Genomic DNA, 11,666 nt, shown 5'->3' on the forward strand with positions numbered 1-11,666 from the left:
AGACTTCCACTTGGGGACGTCGCTGTGACAGGAGATATATTCTTTCTTCCTTTTAATTGCATTCTCAACTCTCTACCCCTTGTAGAAATTGCTTCCTTGGCTTACAGTGACACCCAAAGCTGCATGCAGAATCTTCAGCTGCTGACTTGGAATGGCAGAAACGAGCTTGGCATGGGACCCCTTGAGTCACAGTCCCATGCAACCTGCTGCTTTGGGGTTCAGGACAAACCACTTCCTGCCTTGAGAGGATGAGGATAGATCTCAATGACTGAGACTGGCCTTTGGGTCTCATAGTGCCTGCAAATCTAGCACTAGTGTGGACCCTGAGCCTCTTTCTGTTCTAGCCTCTGCTCTATTTAGAAGTAGATTCTACTCATTCATGCAACAGTGCAGACAAAGCATTTGCTTTTGTAAACTAGTTTGTCAGAGATCTTCTCCTGAGTTTCTTTGGACAGGGCAAAATGCGTCTCCATTTCCGCAGGTGTAAAAATGGAGATTGTGAAAATTAAGAGTCAAGTTAAAGTTCAAAAAAGGGGGCATGTCTTTTGGTTGCTATACTAGCAAGTCATTGAAACACTCATCTGATGGAGGTGGGTCTTGTATTTATCTGTTGCTTTCATTGGTTAATTAATAAAGAAAACTGCTTGCCCCTGATAGGACAGAAAATTAGGTAGGCGGAGTAGACTGAACAAAATGCTGGGAGAAAGAAGCCGAGTCAGTGAGTCGCCATGATTCTCCCACTCCAGACAGATGCAGGTTAAGATCTTTCCTGGTAAGCCAGCTCGTGGTGCTACACAGAATATTAGAAATGGGTTAGATCAATATGTAAGAGCTAGCCAATAAGAGGCTGGAACTAATGGGTCAGGCAGTGTTTAAAAGAACAGTTTCTGTGTAATTATTTCGGGTAAAGCTAGCTGGGTGGCGGGACGCAGCCCCGCCTCCGCTCTCACTACAGCAGAGCGGCGCTCCAACGTGATGGACTAAATCCACTTAAAAACCTGAGAGGGCTTAAAAAGGAGAGAGAGAAAATTTAAGACAGCTTTTTGCTGTTTGTGGGTTGCACGCCACAAAGAAATTGTCCTGACTCAGCAGCAGGAAAAAAAAACTGGCTGTTTTAAAATGCTGGCTTTCTGGGCTGTGCCGCCATCGCGATCTCTGTCTGGTTCCTGCGGGAGACAGAGTCTTTGAATGGATTATTTGGAGTAAAGTGCTACGGCTTGCTTGATGGCAATGTGGACTGCTGTGTGCCTGAACTGTGTGTGGCTCAGGGGCACCAAATGGCTCTGAGGCAGGAGCAGCTCAGCTCCTCCATGCGGAACTGTGCTGGTCTCAGGCAGGAACTACCATAATTACCATAACAACAGCGCAGTTAAGGTTTAGACTGGGCAGGACACAGGCAGTACCGTATTACCTGTATATGGTGCAACTTAAGTTTTTAAGAATTGCTTAGCATTTTAAGAACTGCTCCTAGATAGTAAAAAATTACAGATTCACAATAGGACGGATTCAGACACTAAATGGATCACAGTGTTGGATGAGTGTACGTAGGCTTGAGAGAGAGAGAAAAAAATAGAGAGAATAAAGTTAATGCCCTTAAAAAAAAGGGTAAAGTCTTTAAAGAGACAGAATAAAGTAAAGTGATAGAATAAAAATAAGCCACGTAAAAATGGAAAATTCACAGAGAGTCTGGATTATGTACATTGTGTTTTCTTTAAAATTTTTGACTGTGAAGGAGCTAAGTACAGAGAGACATTTCATTATATGGGCTGCCAAGTGGAACCAGAATGGATATCATAAGGGTATGACTTCAGAATTTGGGTCTAAGGATATGATGCTTTGGAGAGGGTCTTCTTTTGTTTTCACAGAGGATGAGACCCTGTGGATTGCTTCTATCTCAAAATGGTATGACAGACCATGCCCTCCTGAAAGGTTGCTGTGAACACCCTCAAAAAATTACTTTGCTCAATTGCCGACTGAGATGAACCTAGCAACAGGTTATACCATGAAAGACCTAAATAACAGCGCCCCCATTCAGCAGGAAGCGGTTTGGAGAGAAATAACTGTGCCCATATTCCCAAATATTGTTTATAAATGTTCTTTTACATTTAAAGGGGGATATGATATAGATATGAATAATTTGCATTGGTGTGGACTTTAAGGTCAATTTTGTTATATGTATATGTATTTCTGATCTTGATTAAGGTATTATGATTGTGTAGTTCATTTTAAAAGTATAATGTTTAATTAGGAAATATAGGTTGTTAATGGTTAATCATCAATAATAGTCAAGCTTGTAGTTGTGTTAGATTTTTCTAGATATATAGAGATATATTTCAGTTAGATAGGCATTCTTCATATCTTTCAAAGGCTACAGAATATGGCATTTAAATGTTTTAATAATTTAGGGCTTTTCATGACAATGAGACACGTCTGCTCCTGGCAGCACCAATCTACTTCAAGAGGAAGATGGGCATCAAAGAGGCTCCTTAAGGAGTTTGATAGCCATTTGGGCAAGAAACTGCACTTGCCTGGACTGTTGCATAAACTGGATGCGAAGAACCCGCAGAGAGAGGACTGCTGAACTTGCCAAAAGGTGAGATAGTCTTTCCAGGTTCCTGACCTATGAAAGAGTCTACGAGACATTCTGCAGGACACAGCAGAAAGTGACTGAACTGTCTTTGGAATTTCCTGCTTCTTGGAAATGTCTGCTGGATACTATGGGCCTGTAGGCCGAAGATGGATGCCCCAACAGTACAGAGGAACTTTGGGTGACTGTACAGGCAGCGAGATGTCTCCATCATTTCTAGAGTTTTGGATTGCTTAAGTAATATTATATCCTTCTGGAGTCTTTGATGGAGTTGAAGAATGGTTAGTTATAGTTATAATTTTCCTTAGTTATGATTAAGGATAAAATAGATATAAATGTTGCAACTGTAATTCTTGCTTGATAACTATTTTGTTATATGTAATCTTACTATGTTAAAGTGAAAGCCTTTCTTTTTTGTTTAAACAGAAAAAGGGGAAATGATGGAGGTGGGTCTTGTATTTATCTGTTGCTTTCATTGGTTAATTAATAAAGAAAACTGCTTGCCCCTGATAGGACAGAAAATTAGGTAGGCGGAGTAGACTGGACAGAATGCTGGGAGAAAGAAGCCGAGTCAGTGAGTCGCCATGATTTTCCCACTCCAGACAGATGCAGGTTAAGATCTTTCCTGGTAAGCCACCTTGTGGTGTTACATAGATTATTAGAAACGGGTTAGATCAATATGTAAGAGCTAGCCAATAAGAGGCTGGAACTAATGGGCCAGTAAGTGTTTAAAAGAATACAGTTTCCGTGTAGTTATTTCAGGGGTAAGCTAGCCCCGATCCAGGCGGGAATACAGCCCGCCTTTCTCCTCACTACACTCATCTTGCTTGGTGTACAAGTATGCGCATCTATTCATGGCCAGCCAGGAAGATCTTCATTTTCTATGTGGTTGCTGTATACTCTTGGTGGACTTTGTTTTGGGTAGGTCTGTCCTGGAGAGAATGGTTGCTTCAACTCTAGAAGCTCACAAGTGGTTGTGGGGTGGTCAGGATGAAGCAACCTAAATGTCTTGTCGCTGGGTACCCAGCTGTCCAGATGTCCATGCAGATGTGCAGGAGGTGAGGGGTACCTATCCGAAGCTCTCCATTGCTATTTTCACTGTGTGACATATAGAGAGTAGTGGAATGGTTTGTTCTGACTCACAGTCTAAGACAAGCCAGCCCACCATGGAAGAGACGACAAGGCATGCCCGAGGGAACCACTCCTGGCTATAGCTGCAGGAGCATGAGGCTGCTTATTCACATTTAGCTCCATGATGAAGCAGAGAAGGGAGAAATGCTTCCTCTCTCCGTTTCCAACATCAGTCTGGAACGATAGTGCTGCTCACATTCAGGGTGGGCCTTGCCCTCTGCTCATCCTTCAGCAAATGCTCTCAGTTATACCAGAAGGGGCCATTCACTAATGTTCTGGGCTAGAAACCATGACAAGCCCTTCGCCACATTCTACTCAGAATCCTGCGAAGCCCTGACTCACTGGAAACCCAGACTTGGAGCCTTGAGCGCATGAAGTCAATAGCATGGCTTCTTATCAATGGCAAACAGCAATCCCAAATGCCTTCACCTAAAAATAGCCTGGCTCTGGCACTGAGGACCAGGAGTCCAAAGTCATTAGCAAAGTGTGTCCAGGAACTGCCCTATGGTGCTGGCCAGAGTCCTCTCCTGACACTACAGGGAGCTGTGGGTCCCTCACCCATGCAACCCTTTACTGCAGTGACATTGGACAAACAGACTTCACTGTTAATTGCTTCCACCCTTTTCACATGACCTTGGCAAATTTAAATTTAGTCAGGCTCTCTGCCTGATGTCAAGTTTGAACATTCCAGCTTCACGTTCTCTATCAAACATGCAGAGCCTCTCACGGTTCAGAGCATGCGTGAACCTCTCTTGCCTGACAGAGTGACGAGGACCTACAGACTATCCCAAGCACAGAATTCTCTGTACTGAAGGAAAGGTGCCCCATAGACTGGGAACTAGGGAGATTTTCTGTGGCACTTGAGATTCCCAGGGTCTTGACACGGATGATATCTGGGTCAGCTTGGTGATGGCATGACCTGTGCATTCTCAAAGGACCCTCCCCTTGGCTTACTGTCATCACCAGTCCTGAAATTCTTAGTGTACTTTGGACAAGGGGTCCCTTGTGTTCATTTGTCGGTGGGCTCTGCAAGGGTAATAGCTATTCTTGATATGACTCAACCCAATGATTAAAGCATGCTTTAAAACTTAAATTTCGATTTAATTTTAAAAACATGTTTAACTGTTTTGTTTTGTACATCTCTATATATGAGTGCTCACAGAAGCTAATGTGGGATCCCTGGAGCTGGAGTTGCAACCATTTGTGAGGTACCCACCAAGGCTGCTGGGAACCGAACTAGGGTCCCCTGTAAGAACAGTACAGGCTCCTAACTGCTGAGTTATCTCTCCAGCCCTTACAGTATGCTTTAAACAATTATTTCCTTATCCCTCCCCCCCCCCCCCTTTTTGAGAGCTAGTTCCAGGACAGGCTCCAAAGCTACAGAGAAACCCTGTCTCAAAAAAACCAAAAAAAAAAAAAAAAAGAAAAGAAAAGAAAAGAAAGGAAGGATGGATGGATGGATTAGTGGATTAGAAACTGAGGTCTATATTTGTATTCATCACAGTTTTGTTTTTGAGGCAGGATCTTACTGTGTAATGCAGACTGACCTTGAACTGATTACATAGCCCTGCATGAACTTGAACTCAAAGAAATCCCCCTGCCTCAATTTCTTGAGTGCTAGGATGACACGTATGTATCATGACAAGTGAACCTTTTTAATTTAAATATATAGTCAAAATAAGTGAGCGGGGGTTGGAATTGAGTTTCTTAAGCAATAGACTTCATTTTTAAAGGAAGTTTTGGGTTCACAGCAAAATTGAAAGTGAAGAATGTTCTCATAGCCTCTCTGCTCCCACAGGTGCCCAGCCTCTCTATGCATCCGGGTCCCAAAATAGAATGGTACATTGGCTGTCAACCCCATCTGTGAAACCGCGTGGGCAAGTGCCCCATCACCCACAGTCTATTGTTGCATTGTGCTTCACTCACGGTGTATACTGTGTGGGTTTACGAGAATGTGTGATAACACCCCTGTTGGATGTTCATGCAGAGTGGGTGAATATGTGATAGTGCCCCTGCTGGACGTTCATGCAGGGTGGGTAAATGTGTGATAGCGCCCCCTGTTGTATGTTCATGCAGGGTGGGTGTATGTGTGATAGCGCCCCTGCTGGACATTCATGCAGAGTGGGTAAATGTGTGATACCGCCCCCTATTGAACATTCATGCAGGGTGGGTGTATGTGTGATAGCGCCCCCTGTTGTATATTCATGTAGGGTGGGTGTATGTGTGATAGCGCCCCCTGCTGGATGTTCATGTAGGGTGGGTAAATGTGTGATAGCGCCCCCTGCTGGATGTTCATGCAGGGTGGGTGAATGTGTGATAGCACCCCCTGCTGGATGTTCATGCAGGGTACTTTTCCTGCTCTAAACACCACCTACCCTGCTTGGTCCTTTCTCCCTCCTTCTTCCCCTGGTCTTAGTACTGCAGACCAATCTTGACATGATCTCTTTCTTCTTCCTCTTTCAGTGTGCAATCTAGTTGAACTCCCACAGTCTATCGCCTTTCGGGTTGACCTTTTTCACTGACAAGTGTTAAACGATTTCCCCCATGTCTTCTTATGTCTCCTGGGTGGAGGTGGATGAGGGGAGCTCAGTTAGAGCACTTACCCAGCCTGTGGGGGGTTCTGGTTTTGATCCTCAGCACCAAATAAACTAAACCCGTTGTCATCCCTGCCTTCTGGGAGGTGGAAACAGGAGAATCGGGGATCCAAGGTCCTCTGCTACATACTGAAGATGTACATAGTTCTGGAAACCATGAACATTTCCCAAAAACCAGAAGACAGATAAACAAAAAACAAACCAGAACAACCAAAACACTGTTACCACACACAAAAAAAAAAATCCCACAAAAACCTAAAAATCATAACAAAGAGGTCTTGGTACACCATCTCTCAGAAGGTGTGATGGTAGGCGATTTTTCAATCTGTTTGCAGTGGAAACTGAACTCAGGACTGTGCCGTCCAGGCAGGTGAAGACTCATGGCTTCCTGGGCCCTGGCCCAGTTCTCCTTCAGAGAGAGCATCTTCCCCAGATTCTGCATTTTATCCCCTTGGCAGGAAATCAAGGATTGTTCGACTTCTGAACTCCAACCAGTGTGCCTTCTACCACATGAGATGGATCCTTAAAGCTTGTTGAGTGAAGGAAGCCTTTTGGGAGCCAAACACAAAGCCTTCAAGCTTTCTCTCCAGTACCCCTGTGGCCACCTTTGGTGTGAAGGGTTTGTGGCATGGCTGAACAGGCCACGTCTTAGAGAAAAGCGGATGTCAGCCCTGGAAGAGCTAAACTGAATCTCCAAACAGACTCTTAAGCTGTTAGGGAAGAATCCATCTCATGATCACTCTGCATGGGGCCCCTTGCAGCAAATGCAGCCACAAACAGCTGGAAAAAGAAAAAAACAAAACATGGCCAATGTTACCGCGCCATCAGTCTCTGTCAGTGAGCTAGGGAGGAAACGAGAACACGGGCCTGTCACATCCCTGCATAATAAGGATAGCAGAAGCCTGACTTCATAACGACCCTGGGGAGCTGTTGGCTGCGGTGAACGGGGGAGACAATTTATTAGTGTGATATATGTTTCCTACTTTCTAATGATACATAAATTATCCCCTGAGCCATGATGCATATGGTTTAAAGAGAATTTTAAATGAAAGCCTCCCCCCACCCCCAGCAGCACTAATTGCCTAGCGGCATTAAATTACTCATCCCTGTTGCCTGTGGGCTGGGGCCATTACTCTCTCTTCCATGTTGAGCCGATGTCCCCCAAGAGGAATGTTTGCTCTGACAACGCAGATTTATATCCTCCCCGTGAGCACAACACACTGAAAGCCACAGGGAAGAGCATTCATGACACCTCTGGAGCCTGACCTGTGTGTGTGTCACATCTGTGCTATCCACGACGACAGGGCAGTGCACTGGGTCCAACCTCTCTGGTTGCCTGTGGGGAGGGCATCAGAGTGCTTAGTCTCCTCCCATTGTGGGACTTAAGGTAGACTTAGGTAACCAACATGGGTGTTTCCTAAGTGGCACGAAACGGGAGAGATAAGTGCTATTAATTTTGGAAAACACCAGCTAATTACATGGCGTGGGAAGGAAAGTGATGATGCTATTAAGAATTATGAACTCAGCATTTACGTGTTGAAGTTTAGGACTGTGCCATGTATTGAGGCTGCAAGGAATGGATGGCAAGATCGCTGTCTTCCGTAAGTTGACTTGGCACAAGGTCTAGCCAAGGTGCCATAGGACAGCAGCAGGGAGCCCATTCCCGTGCCTCCCTTAGGACAGCGGGAAGGCTGTTCCTGTGCCTCCCTTAGGACAGCAGGAAGGCCGTTCCTGTGCCTCCCTGATGTGTGAAATGAGGTGGCGTGGAGGAGACAACTCAAGAATTGAGATATAGGGGTGCATGCTTTTAAGGGAACAGAAAGAGAAAGGCTTGGACCTCTGAGAGAGAACTTGGGCATTAGGAAATGTACATTTTGGAGGCAGGATCTAGATCACGCCTTAGGGGAAATCATAGAAGATATAGAAGATGAGATTAAAGAAGAGACCAGGCAAGGACATAGATCTGTGTGAACCCCGAGAGGACTATAGACCCACAAGCCAAGTGATCTGATGGGGTGCAATGAGATAGGCAGGGAAGTCAGTTATAACATTTCTACACACACACACACAGAGAGAGAGAGAGAGAGAGACTTATTAAACATGGTGACAAACAGTAAAAAAAAAATTGGCTTGAGAATTGCCTGCAAACGAACACACAGGGTTCATATATATTTTGAATCTACCTGTGCACATGTTTTTCTTTCTCAAAAGACTTTTCTGCTGCCATGTTCTGGAAACTTCCTGCCCTTGGGTTGCTCCCAGGAAGGGATGATCTCCTTTTCTAACTCCTTTCTGCTACTGAGGAACAGATGTGTCAGGACAGGTGGGAGGCACATGTTTCTAGAGAGTGGCTAGTTCCCTTCTTAGGTTGGAAGAAAAGCAGTTCTCCAAGACTCTGGTCCGTTTCGCCCCTCCCCACCCATCGACACCCATGCACTCTTCAGGTCTCACCCTGGCCTGCAGGTATCTTGTGTCTCCAAGGGTGACGAGGGGTAGATGACAGCATAGCCTGATTTCCCGAATCTGAACATTACCATTGGCCACGACTCTCTGAAGTCTTCTCCTTGTCCCCCTTCCTACCTGTCATACTTTTTTTGTGCCTCCTTCCTTACTCTCCATATGAGTATCTTCACTTGTATGACTACGTGGAGATTTGGAAGTGGAAGTACAAAGGCTTATAACTGGGTGTAACTGCCAGGGAGAGGCTGCTCCAGAAGATGACTCCCTGGAGCTCGTGGAGTGTGTCTGGGGAAAGTGAGGAGAGGAGCTGAGGCTTAAGAGCCAGGCTGGTGAAAGACTCCAAGGAAACAGCATCTTCCAGACACACCAGGATTGATACGCATATGAGCTCACAGGGACTGTAGCAATGTGCACAGCTCCTGTTCAGGTTCAAACCAGACAAAATTCCAGCACAAGAAGGGGACGTGGGCACGGGACCCCAGCACTAACCAAGAAGCTATTTGTGGTTGATACTTGCTGGGAAAAGGAAAATCAGTTTTCTCCAATGGAGAGACACTGGGTATATCAACCACACCCCCGATGCCCCTTCCCTTAGCCCCAGTCCCTCCCTCTCTTCCCCCCCACACTACAGCAGCTGAAGCGTCCTATCTCTTCCTTTGAAGGTCAAGTTCCTGGAAGAACTTGTGAGGCATCAGAGTAATGGCTGCGCGGAGGAAGGGGTGGATGGATCTCTGTCGATTGCTCTGCTGGATCTTCTTCTTGCATGAATGGTTCCACGGGACTTTGGAAAAGATGAGCGTAAGGAGACAGGGTCTCATGCTAAGGGATGCTGGGGCATGGGGGCGGGGACATGCTTGCCTCTCTGTTACTCTTTTCTTTAGGCCTAAAGAGGCCTCAACCTTTAGGCCTTATGCATGATATTCTGTCCACATGTCCACACTTGACTGAGACACAAGAACCACATTTATTTTCTGCATTACAAGTCTGAGGGTTCTCATACCCAAACCACTTCCTTCCTTCCCTTTCTGCTGTCTGCCTTTCTGAGGAAATGGTTCCCAGTAACTGGATGGCAGAAAAACGACAAACTTGCTTTACGAGAAGGAGGACTTGTGTTTTCAAACAACACCAGACACTTAGGGGCTGATGGATATCAGAAGGTCATTTCTTACCTTTGGGGGGAGTCAAAAGGGCCTCAGAAGCTCCCAGTCTAACGCTCAGCTGCTTGGTGGTTTAGTCAAGCCGGGAGGTTGTTTTAGGTCTTGGAATCTTTATCTGTAGGAAACAGACAATAAAATGGAGAGGACAGAGAGACTCAGTAACAGGTGCAGGATCACATAAGGCCACTGCTAGAGCCAGGTGAGACCCAAGCAGCCCATCCCGAGAGCCACAGTGTTCTCGGCCAATGGGATGTCCAGGAGAAGTGTGTGAGGTTAGCTTTGAAAACAATACATGACATGTCTTAGGGAGAACTGAAATAAGGCCTGAAGGGCTAAGGCTGACTCGTGCAAGAATGGTAAGAAGCAGCTTGAGAAGGCGATCTCAGTTGCCTACGGCGTCCTTATTAGCCTAAGGTCTATCTTCCAATGTCGTTTAAATGGTATGCAGACAGACAAATCACCTCCCTCCCAGTCCTTCAAAGTCAATCAGTGTGGTAGTTCTGACTCGTGGGTCAAAAGCCAGCTCATGCACAATTAGATTCTCACTCCTAAAAAAAAAAAAAAAAAAAAAAACAAAACAAAACAAAACAAAAAAAAACCACACAAAACAACCACATTGCTGCTGTCACAAAACCCTGCCCTTTCTGAAGATTCATGGCGCCTGCTGGTTTCCAGGGGAGAAGGAGGCATTTCTTCAGTGGTGTAGCCAGTGGTAAGTTTCCTATGTTTCTCTAAGGAACCTTGATTCACACAAAAACAATACCAACACAAAACTGGGGAGAGGGGTTGGTGGGGAAGTTGAAGGGAAGCTAACTGGACAGAGAAAGTGGGTGGGTGGGAGTTGGGGAGGAGAGAGGAGAGGATGGTGTGTATGTGGGGTGACTAAGACCTAAATACATTGTATACACATATAAAAATGTCATACCCAAACTCATCATTATGGATGATTGATACACACTAATAGGGAACTTAAAAAAGATTATATTCTCTAGGGAGATGTTCTGGCATGAACAATGAGTCACCAAATAGTTGAGGGTTAAAGATTATTGCTCCACCCATAAGAGCTAAACATAGCCCTACTATTCTTACCATTGACTGTGAGCCAGGAGAGCAAGCATTATGACATTTTTTGTTGTTTTTGTGAGATAGGGTTTCTTTGCAGCTTTGGAGCCTGTCCTGGAACTAGCTCTTGTAGACCATGCTGGCCTTGAACTCCCAGAGATCCTCCTGCCTCTGCCTCCCAAGTGTTGGGATTAAAGGTATGTGCCACCACAGTCCAGCTCGTTATGACATATTTTAACAGGGCTCATGATCTTTCCACATTTCTGTACAGTGTCCCATCACCAGCCCATGCATCCCTGTGAATGCCTCTTTCAGAAGACTAGCTCCATGGTGATGTGGGATTCCCCTCTGTATGCTGTGACTACCACTGGTGAATAAAGAAACTGCCTTGGCCTGTTGATAGGGCGGGGAAAACTAAGCTGAATGCTGGGAGAAAGGAGGCAGAGTCAGAGGAAAGCCATGGAGTCACCGCCAGAGATAAACATGCTGAAACTTTGCTGTTAGGACACAACCTTGTGGTGATGCACAGATTGATGGAGATGGATTAGATTAAGATGTAAGAGTTAGCAAATAAGAAGCTAGAGCTGATGGGCCAAGCAGTGATTTAAATGATATGGTTTCTGTGTGATTATTTCAGAAGTCTGGGCAGCTGGGAAATGGAAAAAAATGGTCTTC

The sequence above is a fragment of the Chionomys nivalis genome, chromosome 18 (assembly GCF_950005125.1).
Source record: "Chionomys nivalis chromosome 18, mChiNiv1.1, whole genome shotgun sequence".
Taxonomy (NCBI): Eukaryota; Metazoa; Chordata; class Mammalia; order Rodentia; family Cricetidae; genus Chionomys; species Chionomys nivalis.